A 26,550-nucleotide genomic window follows, 5' to 3' on the forward strand; every position below is an offset into this window, starting at 1 on the left:
CCAGGAGAGCCTTTAGCTTAGTAAATCAATAAAGTGACCAATAAACTTAAATCAAACTATTATAAATATTAGCAGATAATTTTAAATCTTATGGATGGAAAAATGAAAGTTAATTTTTAATGATCTCAGATTCAAGGAATCTTATTAACTGCTGGAGACATCCAATAATTCATGCAGGTGACAGAAGACCCAAACCTCTGTCCCACCAGCACTACAGTCCCACTATCGTGAGCTGAATTTCCCTGTAGCTGACAGACGGGGAAGCTGCAAGGGAGCAGACCATTGCCTGTTCTCCCACTCAGCCCCTCTGGGGCTCCAAATCCCAAGCAAACCCTGTGGTCCACCAAACCCAACTGCTGCTATCCTAAGAAAAATTGTAAGTGGCAAAGCAGAGGCTCCTAAATAGGAATTAGATTTAGATTGATTAAGATAGCTATTGCATCTCAATTAATTTAAATATAAATGGATTATTTGGAACGTGTTCATTGAAGACTAACAGCTCCTGAATGCAATATAGATACACAGCTAATTATAAAGTCAAGCAGTCATTATTAATATTTCTAATGATCAATTTGTATTCCAACAACATAAAATCATCAACTTTAAAGCTCCAACAGTCATGGTAATTGGGAGAAGAGACTGTGCTCTATGCAGAAAGCAATCAGCCGACTAGTGCCTGGCTGAAATAAGAGGTACAAAGCTGAGTTCTCTGGGGCCCACAGAAAAACCTGAGAGCTCAGAGTCTGATGGTGGCTGGAGGAGCTGCTTTTAGTTGGGGTTTTTTTTTTGGTAGGCACAGCCAGGATGAGGTTGAATGAAAAGGTCACAGAAAACTTGCTGCAATTGGGATACACGCACAGGTCTATAAGGGTACATACTCTGGGCACAATGAGGGACCTTAATACAAACCCAGAGTGATAGAGAAGCAGTAGGACAAGCAGTCCCTGTGTCCAGATAAGATTTACTCAATTAGATACACTTAAATGCAATAGATTTCCATGGAAAAACAGATCAGTTGTAACTTCCATTCTGCATGTCAGTCGAAGGAGCAGCAATAATTTAATACACAACACTTGCAATTCTGTGCAGTCGCAGTGTCGTGTTGCTGGGTCACTGCCAGAAGGAAAGTAAACATGCTTTTCTGAAGAGACGGTGTCTTGCAGTAAATTTGGACCAAATTAGATTTATCGAGCACTGGCACACTCCAAGGCCTCTGGAGGGGACAGCTTCTCCCACCAGACCAAGGGGCATCTCCCAAAGGCATCTTGCTGAGGCTGTCAGGACCAAGGCTCGCACATAGGTGTTGGGACTCAGGTGGAAATCAAACACCTGAGCCCTCCCAGTTTGGATGCTTTTCCTCGGGGCGCCTCACCGCGTGCCCCCACCCTGTTCCTGCAATGCCACCCGGTGCAGGACGAGCAGCCGGGCTCCCTGGGGCGGCTGTGCAGCGCGGGGGGCACGTGCTGCCCTGCAGGGACCATGCACAGAGCCCCCCCAGCACCGCCTTACACCCCACTTCTCCCCATGTCTCCGGGAGCCACTGGCACCCCGTGCATCGCGGTGGTGGGAGAGCAGGAGGCAGGAGCTCGTGCGTGGGCTAAGCCTCCCTCCGTCCCATCACCAGAAAAACCAGAAGCAACAAACCCCTCTGCACAGCCGTGCAAACCCCGAAAAGTGAGCCGCAGCGGGTTTGAGCACTGCGGGGCTGGCGGATGGGGCTGGGGCACAGCAGCCGCTAATGACTTCCAGTCGCCGCCCCTCTCTTGCAGAAGGGTGCACGGTTTTCACTGCATCGTGGAGGTGATGGGAGTCTCCGCAGCAGCGTGCAGAAACTTTACGGAGCAGGCTGGAAAAAGCCCATCCTTGGGGCAGATGTATATTTTGATTTTAATCTTAGAGCTAACTCCAAGTGCAGTTCTCACCTTGAGATACAAAACAAGCATTTCTCGCCCCAGATTCTCTAGTTCACTGGAAAAGCAAAGGTGGGACTCAGTGCAGGATGGCACCAGGCAATCAGTGGAAGGATGGCACCAGGCATTCAGTGGAAGGAAAGGGAATAGGGAAAGGAGATGTCCCCTTGCCTGTCCCTCCTGGCCCATGCATGCCACCACTCCAATGGCCCAGGTCTCATGAGCGAGGCCGCCACAGGAGGACCAGCCCTGAAGGGCATCTCGGCAGAAGGACTGCTAGCTAGGACGGGTTCTGGGGAGAAGTTTTGGGCTGTCCCTCCCAGTTATAACCAACAACCTTGCAGGGGGAAAGAGGTGGACCGATGATTTTTTTCCTGGCTCTCCCTGATGTGATGGATCAGAACGAAGCGTGCACCAGCGGTGGTGGTATAGCTAGTGCTGTCTTGAGCCCCCTGCTTCAGAGCTGGGTCAAAACTTCCCGGCAGAGTTTCTGCTTCTTTCTTTTCAGCAAAAACTTCTGTTTTGATCATATTGACACATTTTGTGCAAACTACTCTGTTTTAGCTCACCGCCTTCATCTGGGCTTAGCAAATCATTTTACTTCCATACAGCTGAAATGTGTCCTCTTGGCTTTGGTTTGATTTTTGCATATTTGTGTATAAATAACAATTTCTGTAGTGGTTTTATTACGCATAGCAGTGATTTTTTTAATGCTTCATTTTTTCATGGGATGTTTTGAGCAGATTCAGGATAAGATGAAAATCTGGGATCTCTAAACCCCTCATGTTACAGAAGTTTTCTTTAGCTTACTGTACAAACAGCAGTTTGCAATAGCATAGACAGTCCAGCATAAAGGCAAGGAAAGGCTCTTCATTCTGCTCTGTTCAATTTCTTCATCTAGAAGGAGCTGAATACAGCATACTAAAAAGAAGCATTTTTTCCCAACTAGCTAAGGGGCTTTATTACTGTTTCCTGTAAGCACCACTAGATTTGTGATCTAGAGACTTGTGCATCTCAATTGTTTTGCAAGAAAAAGCTTTCCCTAAAAATTGCCAGCACTTTCGGTTTTATTCCAGATCAACAACTGGCATCTCCCCAACTCTAATTAACGGTGGTTATTTTTTGCCATCTCCAGTAGCAAAACCACAACAATTGGCCCAGAAGTAGAGCAGACACAGCTTCTGCCATGACCTGCTGGGCAGTTACCATTCCCAACATCACAGAGAAAAAAAAGTCATACTAGCCTTAACATATTTCTTTTTCCAGTGCAAAATAAATGTTGTACTAAATCACCTGCTTATCACTCACTAGGCATTTGCAAATAAATCCAGCTTTAGGTTTCAAGTGCGTCAGAAACTTTCCACCAGAAAACAGTGATTAGATGCAATATGCTCTGTGGGAACATATTGATTCTGTCTGGCATTTGGGCATAAACCATGTCTGGCTTTTTACTTGTCCATCTTCCCTATTTTTGTGGCTTCACCACTGCCTACCTGCCAAAGTGCAGAGGGAGGTGGCTCCCGGGATGGGCCCACAGCTCCAGACATCCCCAGCATCCCTCTGCCCTGGGTGCCCTCCCCTGGGACAGAGGAACTTGAAGCAAACACTCGGTATAGCAGTGCTGTCACCGGGAGATAAAAATGTGGCTGGGGTGAGCCTAGTAACATCTCTGCAAAACAGAGTTTGAGGCCATGAAGAACATGGTTTCTTCGTGGCCTCAGAGCCAGTCACATCACGAAAGAGGGAGGAGGTCGTGGTTGGAGATTCGCAGGGGCAAAAAGGCTGGGGAGGACCTCAGCTGAGCATTTCTGAACTCTGGCACACCCTTGTCCCAGGGATCAGCTACACCTCAACTTGCTCAATGCATGTTAATCTGACATGTCCTAAAAGCCTTCCAAAGACTCTATGGTCCTTCTCAGGAAACCCTCAGGGCACTTTGCCAGCCTTTCACCAGGATCCCTCCGGCACCCGGCATGACACAGCTGCAGTTCCCACTGTGCTCTCCTTCCCCTTTGCACTACGGCCAGGGAGGCCAGACCCAGCCTGGCCCCATCCATGAGGACAGCCCAGCCCAGCACCCCCCAGCCCGCCTGCCTCCGAGTGCCCGAACCGCTCCCCTACCTAATGCACGGGGCGGGATGTCACATTTGTCTTTGCTTTGTTTTGCCAGGACAGGGTGGAAGGAAACTACAGCCAGACCTACAGCCTCCCTCTACCCTTTAATCTTCAGCCAATATAGACTCTGTCAGATAGTCATTCAAACCTAGAAGGACAAGAGCATTACTCAGAGAAAAGCTTTATGGCAATTGCTTGATGTTTCGCTCATTCAGAAACTACATCTCAACAAAAATATATATGCCTTCTATTCTGGGACACTGGCACATCCTACGGCAGGACTGGACGCTGCAATGACAACACAGCACTCAAAGCGTATTTAAGCTTTTAAGAAAATACACTCAGAGGAAAAAAAATCAACTTCAAAGCACCACAACTGGTTAAAACCCCTCAGTGTTAACATCTGGCCAGTTGGTGTCTGATCTCTCGGCAGCACGAGGAGGTGCAATTGCCTTTGTCACCCCCCTGTAAACCTCTCCTGCTTTGTTCTTTGGGATTGCAGGCAATCCCCAGCGGCCCCCCCCAGCCCTGCCTGTGTATAGTCTAGCGCTGCATATGTTAGCAATGAACCGCCACGGCCCATTCTCAGAATATGAGCTCACGGCAGAAAACGAATCTCCCTCCCTTTTTTATTCCTTGGCAAGGCAGGAGGCTGTTCCCACAGCTGTGCTGGAGCACCAGCCACCAGCTCGGGGGCTGTTTTCCTGCTCGGGGACCTTGGGACGGAGGTGGCGGGTGGAGAGGGGCTCGAGAGCCAGCGCTGGAGGAGCCACTATAGTATGAAAGCTGCAGTGATTCCATCGTCTAGGAAAAGACAGAAGAAATAGCCAAAAACGCAGCACTACAGGGGACCGCCCTGCACTGAACTGGATAGCGGGCACGGCGTTCGACAGCTACCCTGAGCGCATTGCACAGTGCGATTTCACGTGCAAAGCTCCTGGTTCAAGTGCAGCGTTTTGAAAGAGGATGCGTTATGAATTGATAAGGTGTCAAATAGTTCTGACGCTGTCTGCAGAGATAATATCAGGACTTGTATTTATGCTCCATCCCATTATGCAACTGCAAATCCCCAGCCAAGTGACACCGCATGCAAGCATAGAATCATAGAAGCATGCTCAGCTCGCAGCAGCTGGGGGTCCGAGGAAGGTGCTGGCACGTCACCTTGCTCTACACATGCCCGGATTAGGTTAGTCACAGCAAATAGTGAAACCTCTGGATGGTTATGGCCATTTGTCTGAACTTTATGGCACCTTCATCCTCCCATGCCCGCCTCTCCAGCTTGCAGAACTGGTTAGTATTGGTTACGTGAGAAATGGTTTGCTGGTCAAGCTGTTCCGCCATGCAGATAAGCCTTCTGCTCTCTGTATGATCACTTCATCAGCGACTCTGGTTTATCTGCATCTGCACTAGGGCCAATATTTTCCAGGTGTAGTAGTGCAATCGTGAAGTGTAAATTCATATCAGTTTTCCTTTCTTTGAACTTTCTATCAGTATACCAAAGAAAAGAATGGAAGATTTCACTGCCATATTTATTTAGAGAAAAGTAATTAACCTCGCAGCAGGACTGTGAATCTCAGATGAGCCAGCATCTCATTTAAATGATAGGCACAGCCTTCCTTACCTGCCAGGCTATCCAGTGGAGTGATGGCAACCACTGCATGGTGACATTCATGCAGCGTGTGCCGAGACTCTGAGAGAGGAAGGCAATCACCTGGAGCTGCACCGGGGCTCAATTCCCACCGCCCAGTGCCTCTCAGGCAATGGTTATGAATGCTGACGATGACAGCAAAGCGGGAGCTGAGACTCAGCTCTCGTAATCATGCAGCCCAAAGCAGCTTGGCTGCCTACAGAAAAAGCACACTTTACAAAATCAGACACATTTGTACTGGTGTCACTTTGCAAAGAATAAGCAGATACAGAGCATTTTTAGAGCAGAAGAGCGGTGGCTCATTAGGTGTCAGAACAGCTTCCCAGCATCCTCATAATTTGCACGAATTCTTGAATATCATTTCCTCAAACCCCTGTGATAAACTGCACCAAAGGCTGCTCTGCCTGGCAGCACCAAAAGCACAGCACGCACCTGTATTTGGGGTAGGTACAGCACAGTTGCCATCTGCCTTCCACTCAGCGTTCTCCATCCTTGGCTTTCCCAGAGGCGCAGCCCCCATCCCAGTGCTGCCCGGGCAGCCAAGGAAATGCTTTCTGTGATTCAAGTGGTCGGTGAACTGATCAGCTGCCAGATTCAGAGTAGTTTGGGATGGGAGGCATTGCTGGAGGTTGCTGATCCAATCCCTGCTCCAAGCAGGGCTCACTTCAAAGGTGGATCAGGTTGCTCAGGGCGCTCAGGGCCTCTTGCGGAGTATCTGAATATCTGCAGGATCCCACAGTCTCTCTTTCTAGCGTTTGACCACATCCATTGTGAAGAAGCTTTCCCATATATCTACTTGCAATTTCTTTCGCTGCTACTCATGCCTATTGTCTTTCAGGATACACTCTTAACCTCCACAATATGTTCTGCTATTGAAAGATGAAATGCTCTACCAGGAGGTTTTTTTAAAATGATAGGAACTAGTCACATTTTTCAAAAAAGGGGAAACGAGGAACAGTGACAGAGGACTTATAGGATTTTTTTGTGATTACCCTCTCCTGCTATGTGCGGCAGAGCAGCTTCCAGCAAAGCAGCAAGTGCAGCACAGGAGAGCCACACACCATGCAGAGCACACGTGTCAGCAGAGAGCCGGCTCGCGTTGCAAGCACTGATTTTTGGTAAAGGATAACTCAGCATTACTTAACTCTTTAACCACTTCTACTGGTTGGCCACCCTTTGTCTTTGGTGATTGTCACTAGGCAAGGAAAACTGAATGGGATTCCTCTCCCGTTCAGTCACCCCACTTTTGAGGGTCTCCCAAGTTGCCAGGACTGTCATACCTGTGGTAAAGCCATGCCAGGTTTCAGCCAGGATTCATCACGCCTCAGCTTCCTCCCCAACTACCTGGTCACCTGATAGGAGGAGAAATTACCCCTTTGCAAAATGTCTCCAAAATTAAAACTCCTAAAGAGACTGCAGTGCTGCGGTACCATTTTGTAGACACCCATATGCAGTCCTCTCCCTTGTTATAATGCAGACCACCTGCTTCAGAAGATGGCTTCAGCAGGCAGGACTCCTGGCAGCACACTTACAGCTGCATTAGCTGCCTGTTTATTCAAGATACAAAGTTCCTAGGAATAGGTTAATTACTTTCCTTTAATTACACATTATCTTATTAAATGCCAATAATAAAAGGAAATGTCTGCCCTAGAGATAAGTTTATGCCACATTCATAATTCGGCTTTTTGGGACAGCAGATAAATGTCTCAGCCATTTTAAAATACAAATTTGTCATTCATGAGAGCAATAAATAATGCAAACAGGATGTGTGGTTACACTGACATTATCACCTCGTCATTGCTTAAAGGCACCCCGGGCATGAATATGGGACACTATAACCTCAGACTCTTTGATAAATTATTGCCCATCACAATCCTATCTAACACAGGGGAATGGATGAGCACTGGAAGGATTTTATGGTTGCAGTTGCAGTACTTTGCGGCTGTAATACAATTACCGGAGTTACTGCTGAAGCAGTGAGGGATGCTGGAAAGTAAGGGAAAGTCTGCATCCTCCTGGGAGGTAATGTGTAAAGAAACCTTAACAAGTATACCCTGTGGGGGATTTCCTACCCTGCAAGTATTTAAACTGCTGATTAATTCCTATTAAAACAAGGTCTTTTGTGTACATCAAAAAATGGTGCCTGAGGCTTTGAGCCTGCAGTGGGATCTCCTAGGACTTTGCACCAGCTGAGGCTGGCAGGCTTGGCTGAGACAGTATGAAGTGCTGATGAGTCCTTTAGTGGCCTCCATTTCAGGGTCAGAGCACCATGCTCATGTCCATGGCTTAAGTCCATTCCCAGGGATGATACAGCCACCAGAAAACTAGAGAGCACAAAAGCAACCAGCCTCCAGGCACAAATAAATTATGCATGTCTATGCTCAACCCTTACTTTGCGAGTGCAGTAATACACGGTTCAAGATTAGCCACCACGGTTACACATAAAACCGTTGCTTTTAACACCATGCTTCCTTGAAAACAGGGAAAAAGTTGGAGAGAACCCATGCTCTCAGATCATTCATGAAAAACCAGAGGTTGACAAAGGAGCCTCAGAGGCCAGAGAGCTCCGGGTAAAACAGGACCATGCTGTGAAAGATCAGGTTACTGGTACCCTGCCAGGATGTGATGCTTGTTTTGTGGAGAGGTTCCTCTTGCCATCCCTCCTCTCCCTGGGAGGACACCTTTAATTTTATACACTGACAGCTGTTTCCTTGCATAATTTTTTTTTTTACTTCTCTTTTATTGCCCTGTAAAAGGCATCGACTGACAATGAGGTTGTCTTTTACTGACGCAGTATGGGGCTGGCAAGCCCCTGTGTTGGACCAGCCTTGTTCCTGTGGATGCTGCGTGATGTTACGTGGCACAAATGCTCCAGCAGCTCCATCAGAGACGGTGGGAGCTGGGATGTCTCACCCCCAGCCATGCCAGGGGAAGGATTTGAGAAAGGATTAGCATTCCTGCCCTGTTAAAACCAGATGCAAGATAACGAAGCAGCTGCTGTGCCGAGTTTTCAGGCAAGTGCCACCAATGCAACCCTGTGCCCGAGGTAGGATCGGAAATCCCAGCGGGCAGAGACAGACAGACAGACAGGCACTGTAGGTCACAGCAGACCCCCGTGGGGGTCAGGGTGGCTGTCGGACCCCCAGAGCAAAACCTGTGCCCCAAAATGCCCTGCCCAGCAGTGTCGCAAGGCAGCTGACACTGAACTGGGCGAAGAAGGTGGTTTAGGAGCTTGGCTGCCTCTTCCATCGCCCAGCCCTGGTGGGAGCTGGCCTCACCCTGGCACTGCCCGAGCAACGCCTCCTCACGAATAGCCTAAACTCATCAGCCAGAAAGTGTTCCCAGGCTAATCGCACCCTTGTGCGACTCAATTCAACCTAACACTGCCCTCTTGTGCTTCGACATATAAGGGGCCTTTGCTGTTGGGTGGGGGTTTTTTCATTTTTTAATTGGAGGGAGGGGCAATCTACCAAACCAGTTTTCCCCAGTTGTTTGTAAAGCAATGCCCATGGTATTTCATCCCAAGAGGTCAAATTGTTTCCATTTCCCGTCATTTTCTAGGCACGGGTGTCCTGAACAGCCTGGGCTACCCATCCACTCTGGGCAGGGAAATTAGAAAGATGGGTGAAGGCAAATAAAATCAAAAGGAAAATAACAATATAACCACGACTCAATGTGGAGGGACAATGGAAAAGATAACAAATAGAAAACTGCACTATTATGAAAGTACTTTTCCTCACACAGGCTGTGTTAAACCTTTTTAAAGTACTGGTTAATGGCAGGAATCAGCATTTAATTAATAATCTGTTAAAATTTAGTTCTGTAGAATCACATATCCCATGCCTAAAAAAATCAGTCCATCGTGATTAATGTTTTACCTAGAAATAACTACAGCCAGCTCAGTAATCATGGGCAATAGCATGTCTGGGGCTACAGGCTTTCCCTCCACACAGTCTCCAATAGACTACAGGGAGTAAATTTTCAAGAGACACATTTAGTGGTCTATTATCCCATGAGGCCTAATGGGCAACAAAGCATTTCTGCTGGGGATAAAGATCTCAGCAATCCTGCTGCACCTTTGAGAAGACATCCCATCCCTGAAGTCACCCACTGCTTCACCCACTTGAAGGATGCTGACCGAGGCGATCTTGGCACTTGATGGCCCAGTTACAGCTGCTGTGCACCCAATGCAACCCACTGCCCTCCCTCCCAGGCTCCTGAAACAGAGCTGGAATCGATGGCACAGCCCGTGGAGAGGCTGCAGAAATGCAAAGGTGCAGCAGCATGCACCGTCACACAGTCTGCACTGCAGCGTCTCTCCCTGTGCTTTACACCACCATTCAAATGGCTGCAAATATCACCCCTTTCTTTGGCAGAAGGGACATAGATCAGGTCTGATTTTATTTCACTATTTATCAAACCTGCCTTGGACAGCACTTAATACCTGACAGAAATGGGCATTTAAAAACCTTGTTTTTAAAAATCAGTGGATGAAATGCAGTAACCATAGCATTCAAGCAGAAAGGCATTAGGAGCTCACTGGGGGTGGAAGGAATGATGCTCACAGAGGGGGAAAGAAAACCTGATAATGGCACAAGGGAAAAGGTCCTTTTCTGGCACAGTACTGATTGTTTCTTGGGTATTGTTATTTAATGGATTACTTGCACAAACAGAAGAGAAAAAAATGGAAAGAAAATAAAATAGGTGCCAAGATACAGACATGGACATCCTGCATCATTTTCTAATTGATTTTAGAACAGTCTGTCCCTAGCCAGCTGCACACTCAGGCATGTATATAACTCTGTGTGTTTTCATGCCATAATCTCTAACGTGCTTAAGTACGTGCTTACCTGCTGTGCAGAGCAAGGCTGCCTATGCGGACCTGCACAAATGTTTTCTTAAGTTGAAACCTTTGTCCCTGGGTCCTTTGAAGAAGCCTCCAGGGGATAAACATTCATTCAGGAGGGGAAAGGACTGTAAGAGCACTTCAATCAATGGCCTATGAAATATGTAATCACTGAAGCCCCACCAGCTTATGCTGGCTGAAACAGGACGAAGCTCATTTGCTACAGTACAGAGCTATGGGGGGGGGGGGAGAGGAACCACCCCTCTAAAGTGGATTCAAAATCCAGCTCTTTGCACCTCTCTGTCTGTGATAGCAGAGCTGACAGTGGATGATCACAACAGCCATCCTCCCTTGCCATTGAGGCAGGTCGCTACTGCTGTTTGCCCCAGCACTTGCGAGACCTGTTCACGATTTTTTGGCTGGCAAGAAGAGGACAGCAGTCTTCCTTGGCATCACTCAAATTAAATATTGAAAATGTTTATGTTAGGGAGAGACGTGGCTGAGGATTTGGGAAGCTCTTCAGACATTATTAAAATGCACTAAGTGGTTTGCTGACAATTACCTACTATTGTCACCAACTGAGGTTGGATCTGGTATGTCAGAAACTCCTGTGTGCATTTTTCTAAATAAAACCTAGATAACAGAAGACGACACAAGTTTTTTGACCAGGAAATTTGACATTTCGGTGTCGACAGCTCCTACTAAGTATTTATAATAAAACTTCCCAGGAAAGACTGACAAATTATGTTGTGAAACTTTCACTGGGCAGAGTTTAAGGTGTCCTTGTGTGAACTGATTTAAAACTTCTGCATTCTTCTTTTTCTACCAGCCAGAAGCAGAAATTCCTTCCAGAGTTACCAGAACTCTTATGATACCAGCAAGACTGATTCTCCTGATAAACCAGTTAAAGCAAAATACAGCGTTGGATGAGAATACAGGAGAGTGACCTGCCTGACTGAGATTTAGTCCCAATAAAACCGATGACATATTGAAGGGCTGTTGAAGCCCTGACTAATGTTGTATTTTCTTTCCCAGCTGAGGGTGTCTTGATGTCAAAACCTGTACTGTGGGGGTTTGTGGATCCTCAGCTGCTAGAAAGAGGTTTTCAGCAGCAATGCCCTGGAATGCTTCCCATTACCTGCTGCTGTCTCCAGCTAGCGATAACTCTTAAGAGTTTGTTTCAGATCTTGAACTTACTGCCATAAGAGTAGCATTCATCAGCTCAGGACTTGAGTCTGTAATGTATTTTTCCTGAGGCTACACCTTAAGGCAATCTAGAAATGGAAGGGAGTGAGGCTACCTACTTATTAAATATGGTAGGGTTTTTTTACTCAATGAAGTTTAAAAAAAAAATCCACCAGAAATCTAACTTGTGCTCCATTGCCTACACCAAGTGCTTGTATTTTTTCCAAGTGCGTGTGAGATCTTGGCCAACGGTGGGGACTGTGAGAAAACATTGAGAAGCCAGTACAAAGGGCAAAAATTGTTATTATTGCCCAAAGTGGATTTACTCTGGAAATGAGAAATATGTTTACAAGCATCCTGGGCTGGACCCACTTCTGATTCAGCTTTGTAAATAGGTAGCTTTAATATAAAGACTGTTCCATCTATAAAGGGGTTTTATGGTGTGCTTGCTTATGGCTTCAGGGGATGGGATTCGCTGACCCCTGAGGGCCCTCGCTAGTGCAACGCTCTAACTTTCAACGCTGTTAAAGTTTCCATGTTCACCTGATGGTGAAGAAATACACATTAATCGCCAGTCCTTGCAATGGATTCTGCAGCTCCATCTTCTGAGGTCTCAGACCCGTCGTCAGCACTGGATTGGTTTTGTGCTCAGGAGCCCGTGAAGGTTTTCCTTATTAAATGTCTTGGCAGAGAGTGCGAGTGTGGGAGCCCTGCGGCTTTGCAGGAGCTGGGGATGCTGAGATGGGGCTGCAGCCTCTGGGGGGGATCAGCCCCTCACCACACCGCAGGGTGGTGTCCACCGCGTCGCTCTGGGGACCGCGGCATCCAACAGCACGGATCAGGCCAGAGAGGATACATCGCTTCTTTCCCTTGGCACACAGAGAGAAACAACAACAAAGCCAGGCAAGTAATATGGTGCAAAGGCCTATCTAAACTGAATTGTTCTTCTCTGAAAAAAAAAGGGAAAAAAAAAAAAAGAGAAAGGGGGTATCTTCCTACAGCCAGCTTTCACCAAGTGTCGTGAGGAAAAACTAGCAAGAGAAATCCATCTGTAAAGCCTTGATGGCTAAGAAGAAAGATTTTTACACATGCCAACTCCACCGTGGCCACATTTATAGGAATTTAAAGTGTTACTATGTGACAACAGAAATAGCTATATGTTGTCAGACCTGTTTTTTAATGTGTTAAAGGGTCATTAATCATTTCCTACTGTTCCAACAGTCAGATGTACTTGATATCTTCATTTACTTATAACATTCATACCAGCTCCTCAGCTATCTTCATTTCCTTGGAAACAGCTGTTTTGCCTGTTAAAGAAAACAAAGTAATATATTAAAAAAAAAAAAGAGAAAGTGGAAATACAATAAAGGCAAACACAAAAACTTGAAGGTTCTCGGTAAATACAGACCTCTATTACATATGTGCAATCAATAAGGTCACTTGTGTAGTAACTCATAACAAAGTACACTTGACAATGTGTTATTTTTCTGCTGGAGAATATAATGTGAGGCTGAGCATGCTAATGACTTTTGGAAACGGGCAATGACAAAGATTGATTAATATCAGTTGACAGCTTGTTCCACAGCTCCGAAGCAGGAATAGCAATGATTGATTTGCCAAAATGTGGGGCACAGGCTTTAGATAATAGAAGGGCTACATCTGAGCTCAATCTGGTTTCAGAAACATGATTTAAGGGCCAAATGTTTAACAGTAGTTAAAAGCTTAAAGGAAAAGACAGAAGCGTAGCCATGTTTTCAAAAGGCCCCTAATTTTAATGATTTTTTTCAACGTCTAAGTACCTTCAAAAACCTGAACCTGTAGACTGTTGAGTTTAGGACCAGAAAGCCTGCACAAAATGCAGAAACAAAAGAAAACAAGGCAGGGGGAGGGGGGAGCCAGCATAGTTGTTTTCTAAAAATCAGAGAGAGAGACATCATCAACATCTTAAAGCAGCAGGTTTCAATGATGAAATCCTTACCTAATGTCAACTAGCGAGGAGTCACTTTCTGTGATAATAAGGATCAAGGTGAATGAAGAGCCATAACAATTTGTAGGGCTGTATGCTCACTACCCAGGCTGCTAGGGCAATGTAAGAGAAACATTGCACCCCGGGCCAACAAGGATCCCCACATTTTTAGGAAATTGCATACTTGACAGAACATGCTCCCCCTGGGAATAACAGGGAAGGAGAAGCAATCCCATCCTCACTTTGTGGGGGCTGAGGGATGGGAAGTCCTGCTGAAAGCTTGACCCATTCTTCCCCTTTCCTCTTACACTAATGAGTTCAGCTTTTCACCAAGCGCAGCACAGCCCCAGTGCCTTGAGCCTTAGAAAAGCCAGACCAATAAGCAAATATCTATACTCATGCTCCATTTATAACCATTTTGTCCATCGCAGCATGTAAGAGAGAGCAGGAGAGAAGGATGGAGAATTTCATGACAGATGTCCACCAAAGGGCTAGTCTTCATTAGGGATGTGGTCATGTGTGAAGCGCTGAGTTAGCTGACACGATGCTGGCTGTTCTGCTTAGACCAGGCCGAACTGCAGCTGGCACTATGTCAGCTAATTGTGATTAAACCTCTCTGCTAATCAAAGCAGAACCTCTAGAACGATTCCATCACCCGCCTCAGACTGCTGCAGCCACTGCCTTTGCAGTGTAACGCACCGTCTCAGTTGTATCTCACAACATGACAGACTGAAAGCTGTACAGTGCAGACCTAATTAGGAAAAGAAGGTGTTAAGATAAACAATAAAATGCAAGCGTTTTCACAGAGCACAGAATCTGTGAAAAAGTGGACAAGCATTTGACTAGGGGAGCTTGGGGGTTTCCTGGGCTTCATTCCAAAATGCATCTTTTAAATACAAATGGTGTTATGTTATTATGTTATTTTTCATAGTGAAGCTCATGGAGAAACCAGCAGGCTTCCGAGGAACTGAGGATTGGAGCGTCCCTTTCCACTCAGGCTTTTCTGGCAGGGTCTGAGTTTGGGGATTTATGACTTTTTGAATTACGTGACATTTATCAAGATGCTTCCAAAAAGAAATATAAGACCCTCCTCCTCTGAGGTCAGCTCATTTATAAATGAGTAGTATCTACAACTGACAGATTTTCCTTAATAAGGTGTTCATGGCGTGCAATGATAAGCCAACTTTTTAAGCCCAGCCACCTTAACTAGTAAAGCCTGCAAAGAAACCTCTGTCCTGGGTAAGTTGTCCCTTAGATAAGGCTCTGTTGATCATGCACTAAAGAATTGATGTGCCTGTTCCTGGGGACAGGTTACTGACATAAAGAACTCCTTTGCAGCAGTAGCTGTGCCAGAAATGAGGATGGGGGGCAGACTGGCAGCAGTACAACATTTTTATTGGTTGGGTGATACTCATCTCGCCTTCCTTTGGTCATCTCAAAGTCAGGCATGGGAGGCTGAAATAAGTTATCAAAAGGCTCTTTCTGCCACCTGTGGATAAAGGCAGGTGTCCTCAAAGGGGCTTTGTTTCTCCTACCTCCGACACCTCATTTTATTGTGCTAGTGGACGTAGCATTTATGAAAGGAAGAATTTGAGAAAACCTATACAGTGAATTATAGTTGTAACACTTGTGCCAAAAAGCAGTCCTTTTGTAAAGCATAATCCATAAAGCCAAATGTGATTACCAGCTCCAAGTACTCAAATCAGTTCAACCAAGAGATGAGGGGTGTGACCCCCAGAGGACTCTGCAGGAGATGGGTCTTTTCTCCCAGAGCCAGTCCTGAGGTCTCCCTGGCTCCAGTGCATGTGTTTGCAGGTGCATTTGCGATACAGAGCCTTCCCTTGTGTGCATCAGCTGTTGGCTCTGGTATTACCCCACCTGCATGGAAAAATATGTGATGATGTTTGCTGTCTTCCTTGGTTTTTAATATCTTTCCACAGGATCAGAGGCCTTGGTGATTGAGCAAGCAGCATGATGGGCAGATACTGAAACAGAAGCCACTCATACTGCTTGTACTTCTGACCTGAGTAATTAGTCACAATTCAGACCCTTGGAAGTTATTTCATTTAAGGGGAAGTTGATGGGTCAGGTAGCTCCACTGCGGTGACAACCACATGAAGTCCAGCATTTTAAGAAAAAAAACAAGGATCAAACCACTGAAAATTAGCCCCTCCTCATGGCTCCAAAGCCCTTTCTAAGCTCACCTCAACACACACCATTTCTAGGTTCAGTGCCTCTTTCTCTCTTCTGCAAATCCACTCATATACTACTTTGCAAAAGAGCATCCACCCAAGCTCTGGGCTTTCAAAGTCCTAAAAAATACTCGTTTGGTTTGGTTTGGTTTGGGGGGTTTTTTTGGGGGGGAGCAGGAGCAGGTGGTCACTGTCTCTTACAGCTGCCATATGAAAGGTGGTGGTTAAACCCATTAGTCTTGATAGGGTCCAGCTCAAATCAGAGTAACATCGTACAGTGCATCGCTGAAAAAAGAGCCCTGACCATAGAAATGTTTAGTACTGAAATCATGCTTTTTAGGACTTTGTGAGCCATCCCTCAAGTGAACTTTCCCTTAGAAATCAATAGAATTGATTCTGTTTATGCTGGACAATTTTCCTGTGGCTGCATCATGGTTGCTAATTGACAGGTCAAAATCTGTACATGGAGTTTGGTAGAGAATACCTTAAAAGTTTATATTTAAGGGACAAAGTTAAGTGATTATAGGTGTCACTCTAACATTTAATACCAGAAGCAATCACAAACAGTTTTTAATATTTGAGTTCACGACGAAAAGCTACAGCACAAAGAACACTTACACCCTGCTGCCATAAAGCTCTTCAAGGCTCCGTTTCCCTGCTCTGAAATGAAAAGATGAGAAAGGTCAGGGAGAACATCAATTAAGTTGTTTTTCTAGACTAGCTACAAGTTTTAAGACTTCAGGAGAACTTTCGCTTTTATTCCCATTTCCCATTGGGAGGAGTATTAGTGTGTTTTTTGCTAGAAGTGGTGACTAAATCAAAATGTTTATCTTTACCACTAGTATCTAATCAAAGTCTACAAACAGAAACCTGATATCTAATCAAAAAGTTTGTTAGTTTCTACAAAATATACATGAGAGCATTTTGTATGGTAGAAGCCAGTTAAGACCTCATCTGAGAGTTATGCTGTGGTTTGCTTTCATGTACCAAAGGGCGTAAAGTTCCTGTTAATGGAGAAATAAGCACAATTATCTTTGGAGCGAGTCAAGTTTGAAATACCTCTGAACTATACAAAAACGACATTTTAGCACCTTGTGTCCTTATAAGACATTTGTGAACTCAGACTCTGGCTTTCAAGATAAAAGGAAAGAGCTGACCTTTGACAGCCACTGGTGATAGTATCCCATATGAATGATTTAACTGTAAGGTTAACCAATGTAATGAAGTGTTTTAACTATCATTTTAGGTATATTTATTGTGATGTACAGTATGCTTTGCAAATGCTTATGTGAATAATGTCAATCAGTTCTTCATGTAACTGATGACTGTTGTCCTGCCCTATTGACTGAGAGGAGAAACCCAGGAAGCTCCTGAGGACAAGAAAAATGTGATTTTACCTCCGAGAGGCTGAGGAAGATCCAGCGGCCACTGCAGGCAAACGAAAGCAGAAGACCCACAGGGAACCTTGGTGGTTTCAGAATGAACAAAGTTGATGATTGTTAATTTACTTTATGGTCAAGACACTCAACCAGATTCTTAAAACCAACTCATCAGGCTTAATGCTAAGGAAATGTTACAAACAGCAGGAAAAGAGTGTATAATGCTGCAGTAGAAGTCAACCATGGTAGTTATCACCAACACAAGCTGTGTGGTGCTGTATGGATGGGGCAACCTTATAAACAGATCAGCCATTTATCAAAACCCAGCATTCTTCTGTAGCCCTCCATACACCTTCTGGGTCAGCACTCAGAGGAGGTGTGAAGCATCACTACAACCTAACCCGTGATGTACGTTAAATGACATCCACTGAAGTTTGGTAGGTACTCAAGTACTCCTGTTAAAGGGCCCTTGGAGGGACTCCTCCAGGAGAGAACTTGGCCTGCTGGGCACTGGGCACAGAGTTCTGATGGAGAGAGAAGTTATCCTGAGGAATGAGCAAATAAGACGGCTCCTTTTTAAAAATAAACATGTTTCTGTAGAACAGCTTGACACACAGACTCACATATTTATGTGTATAAATAGTCAATGCCTAAGCTCGTTTTGGACTCTGCTGTCTCATATACATTTTTATGAAGTGGTTGTCAAGCTGGGAAATAGGAAGGGTGAGGAGAAAGGGAAGGCATTTCTTGGGAACTGCTAGAAGCACAGTTGAGGATATGCCTGAAAAAGGTCCAAGAGGTGAGGCAGGGGTAACCAACGTAGTGCCGGGGCTGGAAACATCTGGCCAAGAGGAGGAGGAAGGAGGGGATAGACTGGGCAGAGACCATGGCTGCCGGGAGCTCCTCAGCACTGCTGCCCGCTGCCCAGGACCCTGCTGAGCATTGGCTGCTCCTCTCTTTCTCATCTCTTCCTACTCCATGTACTCCTGTTATTCCACTCCTCCTTTCTGCCTCTCCGCTCGAGCCCCAGGGGCTCCTCCAGGGTATACGGGCTTCCCAGCAGCATCCCATTCAGATGCATGAAACAGGCACACGCGTGTGTCAATTATATAGCACCGAATCAGAGGGGACGGAAGCTCAAAGCAAAGACTTTGTGAGGTGCATTAACACAGGGCCAGGGTCCGCTGCAGCGAGCCCCGGTGCCCCAAGCAGGAAGGATGCCACTGAACAGAGACAGGATGCCTCGGGGTGATAGGTTCTTGCAAACATTTTGTTACGAACCTTGTGTTATCTGGGGGTTTTGAGCTTTTCAGTTCAGGCGATCACAAGAAAAACCCTTAACTTCAAGAAAAAATAAAATTCCTGCTTCTTAGGGTGCCAGAAGCAGCTTTAAATTTGGATCTAGGAGTCCAAAACCCTCAGAAAATACACTCAAAAGAAACCCAAAGCTATCTGAATTTTATCTCACAAAGTCAAAGCTTTTCATGATTTCCTGCGATTGTGCTCAAGATTTTGGCAATCAAGGACTGGGGGTTTATTTTCTCTCATTTCCTAGCCTCCGGGAATTACTTAAAGAAACTCTATGATGGCATTTCTCTAACAGGGAACAAACCAGGGCTGGTCTGGCTAGGCAGCTGCGCCTCCCCCATTCCCTGATATCTTCCACCTGGCTGAGTAATTACCATCCTGCATTGCCTCTTGTTCAGAGGATGAGTTATTCCCTCACCGGTTAACAAGGTAAAATCAACTTTCCTCACAAATCCCATTATCTCCTGGAAGATCTTCTTGGAATGCAAATCAACAAGTTCAGCAGACAGGAGCCCAACAGCAACCTGCAGCCTCAATTCAAATTATCTCCATGCTGCAGGATGACACAATCTGGATTACTGAGAATTACCTGGGCAGAGCAGTGACTCTGCATCTTATGAGTTCTTGTTCCTCAGATCAAAGAGGTTTGATGGGCATTTAATTAAAAGATAAAGTAGCCAGCCTTAAAACACCAGACTAACCTTTCAAGCATACAACTCAAGTTACAATTAAAGAATGACTGTAATTGTCAGATTTTTGGACTTCACTGGCAATACACTCCATCATTAAGGGATAAATTGACTGTCGGGAGCAATGCCCACCTTGCTTTTTAATGCTGTCATAGGGCAGGCTGGTTCAGGTGGTGAGAGCTCACATGCAATGTTGGGAGTCTCTTGTTCCCCCAAATCCAGGGAGATTCCCGGATGAGATCATAGCTGCTCTTTTCTTCTTCCAGGACTGCACCAGAGGTGTGCTGGTCCCAAAAGAAGCCATCTTCACTCTTCCATACACATACTTTCTTGATGGGGCGTTACACTTCCCCTTGCCTTGGGGAAGAGCAGCCAAGGAGAAAAGCTTATTTAGAAGATGTATGCATGAACACTGGGGGTGCTGTTAAGAGTGTGCTATGAAACGTGACAAGGAAAGTAACTTCAATATTATCTGCACCAGGTTTTCTTTTCCCCAGCACAGTGATGTAACTATTCCCTCACTGTGCAATGCTGGCTGAGGCAAGGTGCTGGCAGTTTTTAAAGACAGTTAGCGTGATCAGCTTCTATATTTCCTCCATCACACACAGTGATTGTTGATATTCGCTGGTTTATCTCATAGGAAAACCGCAGTGCCTTGTCACAGCTACACAACAGGACAGCAGTCTTGCATGTTAACACCCAGCAGAAACATGCTTTTCTTAAAGAGAGACACAAGTTGCACAGGGAGACGAAGCAACTTCTACCAGCACAGCTGATTCAGTAGGAAAAAACCAGATTGACCCTTGGGTGCAGAAGCCCCTGAGATCTGCTTCAGCAGTGGGGTCTCACCCGAAATAGCACAGTTTGAGAAGTGTTTCAAACCAACATAGAAGCCAAAGTCAGCCTGCTGCCGTCTCTCACATGTGCACAACCATTGCCTTGGAGCCCAAGAAACCGAGGTAACGAACTCATGTAACACAGCACAAAGCGAAACACCTTGTTAAGCAGTGCCAGAGGAAGACACCAGTGGTCCCCATGCCCCCCAGCCCTATGTGCCAAGTCCTCGCTCCAGCATTTTGCTGATCACCTCAGTTGCATTTTTCACATATTTGGTGCTTTCGCCAGTGCATCCTCTTACTCCATCCCTGTGTATATTTACAGTCTGCTCTGAGGATGATTTACATTAAACCCCAGTGTTAACACAGTGAAACCTTTTGCATGGAAAAGTCCAGAGCCATAAAACATTTACAACATAACAAAAATGGTTTCCTAAATCTCTGGCTTACTTCAAGATACAGAAGAGGCTATTATTTTCACTTTGCCCTCTGGATCTGGTTTTTGCTCCTTTTCTCTGGCTGAGTAGCATTGTAATCCTGGAGGAATGAGTCATTATCCAGCCTTGATAAGAAGGGCAGAACCACTCCCCGAGCATGTAGAATTGAAGTCCCATTTGATACAGGAGCTGTGATATTCTTCATATGTTTGTTTCAGTAATGAAATGTTTCAAAAATATTAAAGGATCTAAAGATGTTAAAATGTCTGGATGCTGGCAAGCTCTTTGATAAGTTAATTTTGCATTCAAAACCAATAAAGCATTGGACAAAGTGACACAGGGTTCGGATTTACCCTGGATAATTCCTTTGCTGTAAGACATTTAAATTAAATCAGTTAAATTCTGACTGCGCTTAGTCATTGGGATGTCAGTGCTAACACACCATGTTAATTGAAGCAACACTGAAGAATATTTTTACTTTAATTTAGCAAAAGATGTATCAGCTTAACTGTAACCAACAAGCAACACATTCATGCTGCAAAAGCGAATTTAAGGGCTCATTCTGAAAAATGACGCTAGCTAACAAGAGGCTACAAGTCAAAACAGCCACGGGGGAAAATGAACCGGGAATTTGTGGGAAGGGAAGAGAAAGAGCAACAGGGAGAGGGTGTCTGCAGAGCCCTGGTTACGCACAGGGCTATCTTGCTGCTCTCAGACCCGAGGTGCTCCAGCCCCACAGAGGTGTTTACAATATGAGCCCTTCTGAAGGTGGGATTTCCCTTGGTGAGTAACCACCCTGCAGGATGGTACCCAAGCTACAGAGGGAAATATTTTGCATTTAGAGGAGGAAGAGATTAGAGACACTATCCAGACTACTGTGCAGTGAAGATAGATCTGCTTTGAGCAGGCACTCGATTCAGAATGAAACTTAATGGAAGGTGGGAGATTTACTTGAAGTTTGTCTCCAATCCAGTCGTGTCATTTTAGGTATTGGAAGCTATTTAAAAAGCAAGTAATCTTGTTCGGCAAGATACATGCAGCCCTATAAAGCTGCTTTATCTCCATACTGCTATTGCCACACAGAGCAGACTTAACTACATTAAAACTGTTCAAAAAGTTACCAGCAAATTGGCTGTCTTGCTTACAACAATATTAATGTATTTGTTTCCCTTGAAAACTTCTGTCTGTGTTCTCACTGAAAGGAACTGAGCATATTCCCTTCTCTTGCAGCTCAGTACAACGTCACCATCCCAAAGGATGGCCAGGCAAGAAAGACATTGGGCAGATTGTGTTTTCCAACCTTCAAGCAAAATCTTCCAGAGATGTTCCTTCCCCCTGAATGTTTCCCTGAATTTTGCAAAGTACTTCCAGCATAATCATGCTGCGCATAAACCTGGCGCAGCTGGGATAATCCCTGCACACAAACTATCAGAGAGCACAGACCGTGCTTTCATAGTGTCATTAGCATTTCCTTCCCCAGTCAAATCTGACACCAGTTACACAAACAGAAAACTGCTCTTTCCCCTCTTCGTAGCACTTACTCCGGGCCAGGTTTGGCAGAGATGCAGAAGGTGGCAGCAGAATAGGTAGATGAAAACCGCATCAGGAGCTCCCCTTAGCACTCAGCAAGTTATTCACCGGAGAGAGTTTATGGATTGCATTGAAGAAGGTTGTTTTTATAAGCATCCCAGTACCAAAATACTAATTTATTTTTAACTTTCTGAGTAGGATGAAGGGTGATCAGATCCAAACAGCAACTATGAATTTTTAGTCCATTTAAAGTCCTAAAGCCCTGGGGCCTGTGGGTACTGCAATCGTTAGCAGAGCTGCGAGTAATCAATCGCGCTCTCTCTCCGTTTACGCAAGTGGAGCTGATTGATTACTCACTGCTAACATGATTGCCAACGCTGCAAACATTTTTCTCTGGACAGTTCTCCAAAGCAGCCAGGGTCTGAGGCTAACAAGCACTCTGCCAGGGGGAGGGTAGAAAAGCCAGGCAGCAATTTTTAGGTTGTTTAGGTTAACGTTGTAACTGCGATGTTCAAGTGGTCTGAGACTCTTGAAGCCCCCAGAGCCTTTGCATGGTATAAGGCACAATTGAGGTCTCGTGGCCAACACACCACACCTTCAGTGGAGAGAAACGAACCGTCCCTTCCTTCCATGTGGCATTTCCAGGGACGTCCTGCCCATATGTTTTGTAAGGAGGCAGAGAGGGTTTGCTGTCTGATCCTCACCCTGCCCAAGGGAGCAGGAGGCAAGTCCCCCTTCCCTCTTTGTTTAAACCTTACCATCAAAAGCACTCTTAAAGAAATCATTTACAGTGCAAAGTTTACTGGTCCTACAGAAACCCAGGACCTCCGTATTCTCCATTGTCTATTACCTCCTTTTATTATTTTATTTGCATATAAAGGAAGACATGTCTTTCATTAATCTCTCTTGTAAAATCTATGCTGCTTTACTAACAGAGACAAGTTCACCTCCAGGCCGTATGATGGTTGGTATGAACTGACATCTTTTGTGACTATTTCAAGCCTTAGACTGAATGATGCAGAGGGAGACACTACAGCTCCCTCCCCAGTCAGAGATGCTTTCAGGCAGAGGTGAAGCCCAGGGGCTAGAGCATGCTTATTATTAAATCGATAAACTGAATGGTTTTTTTTCCCCCAAAATGCTGCTTTTGGGAAATGGGGATCAACAAAAGCATCATTTTTCTCTAATCAAAGGCACCAAATAATTAAGAGAACTCTTTTATGCCATTTTCATGTTTCATACCGCCTGGAATCCAAAACCCTGTCAAACAAGTAAAATAACCCAGAGTCTTTCTGGCAAATGGCACAGACAAGACAGTTGAACTACTACCAAGTGCCACAAGCTTTCTACAAGAGCCTTCTACAGGACACTATTAATTGAGATTGGGGAGAAAAGTGTTGGCAGTTACTGATGATCAGAAAACACTACCAGCTTGATTTATACAGATTCTTCTGCTACTTCGAGACCAATTCCAGTTTTAAAATTAAATCTCTGTTTGTCTCTGCTGTCCTTTTTAGCACCTTACACAGAAAAAACAATGCCAACAACAAAAGCAGTGAGGTACTAAACAAAGATTTTGATTAAATGTGCACGAACAGGCAGAGCACAACTAACAACATAAACTGTTTCTCTGACCAGATACTAGTGTCAGCTATAGCACAGAAGCTTTAGTAGCTGCTTCCCAAATATATTCAAAAGGAAACTGCATTATTGCAATCAGACTGCATTTCTCAAGGAACAAGCCCAGACACCCTGCAAAAGCCAAACAGATCCAGAAGGCGGTGGATGAACTCCAACCACTTCCATAGGCTTCCCTTCACAGCTTGGATCTGTGATGTTGTTACGCCCGCATTATCCATCAGTGAGAAGATAAGTCCTTTTTGCTACCTTTTGGCTTTTTTCCTTTTATATTGAGAGGACGGTTTTTCAAACAATAACTGTCTCTTATTATAAGCATGCACAAAAATAATTGTACCCTCTATCCATTACAATGTTTGGAACAGTAAGGTAAAAATTGCTAGTGTCTTCTAGCTGCAACAGAAGGCAATGTGTTCGGGAAGGGGATGGGAGGCTGTGAATGTTCAAACAACTACTCATAGACACCTCCAACTATTCCCAAGCAGTTGGACATCACTGGTTCTTTGTTTCTTTCCTTCTTTCTTTTTTTTTTAATTTGACCTTTCTTGCTCCTGCTCTCCCAAGCAGTGGCCACATTGACTCCAAGTGACATTTCAATCACAGAGGTAGGTCTCAAGCTCAATACATCATTTAAAAAAACCCACTAAATCAGAGAATGCCATAAAACTTCAAATGCTGCAGTTCTGATGCCATTGGTCAGGAAAACAAAATCCCTGCTACAGACAGACACATTGGCTGGGGATATCTTGCTGAAGGATGCATAAGGAAGTAAAACAGAAAGGGTTTTTTCAAAGATGAAAAGAATAAAACAGAAAATTCAGCAAGTCAAGAGTTCAGCTGAAATACATTTCCATTGCCTCAAAAAGAAAAAAGCTGTTTTTCTTTCCCAACTGACACCTTCATGTGCCATTTCAGACTCTCATATTCCCACATGTAACTCTACAGACAATGAAAACATGCACATGTCATGCCAAGGCACCACCGAGTGAACTTGTTTACCACTTAGCAACACAATGACAGGGCAGATCTCTTGCAGCTCTTTCTTTTCTGATGATACAGCTGAAAACTCCAGCGTGAATAGGAATATACTGCAGTTCCTGTCGAGGAGAAGGGCAACTTCCACCATTGTTTTTGCTTTTCTGGATATTCATGCAAAGCTTTGCTTAATCATCTGCTTAGCTGTTTAGCAGCAACATTCTCAATAACCATTTAATTTAATGATCAATTTTTTTTAATGAATACTTTAATTACATGTAGTTGCTGGAGGCCCTGACAACAATCAGCTGGTCTGAGTTTTAAAGAAGCAGATGAAAGAGTACTGGATATGAGAGGAGCCTCAGCAATTTTTGTCACTAAGTGGATTACTCCAAAACCAGCAAGACACAGAGTAGTCAGAGAGGGATTGAAGTCCCTACATCAGATTCTAGCAAAGTCCTTTAGCACACAAGAGAAAGGCTCTGCAGACTATGGCATCAAATAAGATTTAAAATGTTGAAAGAAAATGGTACTACTGGTGCCTTTATTTATCTATATTACAGTAGCTTCTCAAATAGCGACTGTGGCATCTCTCCAACATTCTCTTGACTCCGTATCTGTCCTCCTTGGATTTGAGCTGCACAGCCACAGTGTTCCCCAGACCATTGGGTCCCCAGCTGTGGGGGGAGGCTAGCACGTGGCTCACAGGGTCGGGAGGTAGATCAGCCCCAGAGGATCCTCCTTGGCAGGCGAGAGGAAAGCAGCACCTTCCTCCACCCTGGCCAGCTCGCTCAGGGCTGAGGCAGAAGTGGGTTCGTGCCAAACGTGCAGCCGTGACAGAGTTACCCCAGAAAAGCAACTCTGCGACAACATCTCTTCTACGGCAGAACAACCTTAACGAAATTCAGTGGAGCGGCCAAAGCCCTCTGCTTGGTGCTGTACCGCTGAGCCAGCGGCAATGCCTAAGGACAACAGCGAGTCCTAGCACTCATCTCCATCCCTGCAGCCCAGCATCACAGAGATGTGCCAGGCACATTTTCAAAGCCCCGTGAATTCAGGGGCACCAATCCTAATGCCCTCCATAGGACTGGCTTTCATCCTCAGGATCGATTCCAATTTCATCTACATTTCAGTAAAATACTGCTGATTTCAATGGAGACCATCCTGATAAATGCCAGCGTATACAGACGCAGAAGCACATCTTCCCTGCAATCACCCAGGGCATCTGAAACCAAGAGGCATCTTGGCAGGATACATGAATGGCCTGATTGTGTCCATTTTCAAGAGGGGATACATATGTATAGCGTTGCGATCCAGCTCAGCCTGTACGAGGTTCTGCTCTGCTTGATGAGCAATCACTCTGCTGCGGGAACAAACACATAATGACTGCTTTCAGCTGCTAATGCCACTGCTTTTTCTGGAACAATATAGAGGCCTGAACTGAAATTCACATCTGGCCTCGTTGGAAATTAACTGGGAATTGAAAGGGGGTTGCAATTAGCCTTTGGAAAAATCTTCGCTAATTCACAACCACGGAACAGGACACTAGAGCCTGCAGTGACATTTCTGAGGGATTTGGTGGTGTGTCTGTAATAGGGGAGTTTGTGTATTTATTTTAGGGAAAGACTCTCTTCTTTTTGGCTTTGGTCTATGAAAGAATTCAGGAACAGCAATATTCCAAACATATGGTGATATTAATTTTCACAGCAAAATGCAATTTGTCTACAGTTTCCCACTGTGTGCATTCAATTTCCGTGAATGTTACTGGGATTAAGATTTTTCATGGCTTTTTTTTTTCCATTTTCAATGAAAACTGGCATTGATATTTATACACTTGTTCTGTTCCTGAAGTTTTACAATATTCTATTCTGCTAAAACCCCTAAACCTGTTTAAGG

The 26,550-nt window shown here is 45.0% G+C and overlaps 1 long non-coding RNA gene across 2 annotated transcripts; it reads right to left on the reverse strand.

Moving 5' to 3' along the window:
- Positions 1–10,725: 10,725 nt before the first annotated feature.
- On the reverse strand, positions 10,726–22,246 carry LOC128136989 (uncharacterized). Of its 2 annotated transcripts, none has more exons than XR_008233529.1 (4): positions 22,053–22,246; positions 16,481–16,522; positions 15,355–15,548; positions 10,726–13,011 (listed from the first exon to the last, which is right to left on the reverse strand). It is a non-coding gene; the product is annotated as an uncharacterized LOC128136989 (long non-coding RNA). The 2 variants fall into 2 exon arrangements; XR_008233530.1 differs by having other exon boundaries at positions 21,708–22,246.
- Positions 22,247–26,550: the final 4,304 nt, after the last annotated feature.

The sequence above is a fragment of the Harpia harpyja genome, chromosome Z (assembly GCF_026419915.1).
Source record: "Harpia harpyja isolate bHarHar1 chromosome Z, bHarHar1 primary haplotype, whole genome shotgun sequence".
Lineage (NCBI taxonomy): Eukaryota > Metazoa > Chordata > Aves > Accipitriformes > Accipitridae > Harpia > Harpia harpyja.